This window comes from Halyomorpha halys, unplaced genomic scaffold (genome assembly GCF_000696795.3).
Source record: "Halyomorpha halys isolate HHAL.00 unplaced genomic scaffold, Hhal_1.1 Scaffold1332.1, whole genome shotgun sequence".
NCBI lineage: Eukaryota > Metazoa > Arthropoda > Insecta > Hemiptera > Pentatomidae > Halyomorpha > Halyomorpha halys.
Window position 1 is genome coordinate 58,518 of NW_027115979.1, and position 337 is coordinate 58,854.

The window sequence follows — 337 nt, forward strand, 5'->3', positions numbered from 1 at the left end:
GGTGGAGGAGTCACCTCCTTGGGAAATGGGTTCTGGACCCTATTTTGATTAAAAGCTTCTAGGTTAAAGACCGCTAGTCTAACGATCCCGTTGCCATGAGCAGCCATTATTTATAAAAAAAATGAAAGAAATGAAAGAAATAAAGGAAATTGTTGATGATAAAACAACAAGAAACATTAATGCGGTATCTAAAGTTCTGGGTTTCGGCACCACTTAAGTATCAGTGAAAGCAGAATGTTAAAAAAAAAAAAAAAAGGAAGAAGGAATAAGATCAAACACGCTTGGACTGCTGTAAAATACTGGCTTTATTGGGTTATATACATTCGATCATCTGATC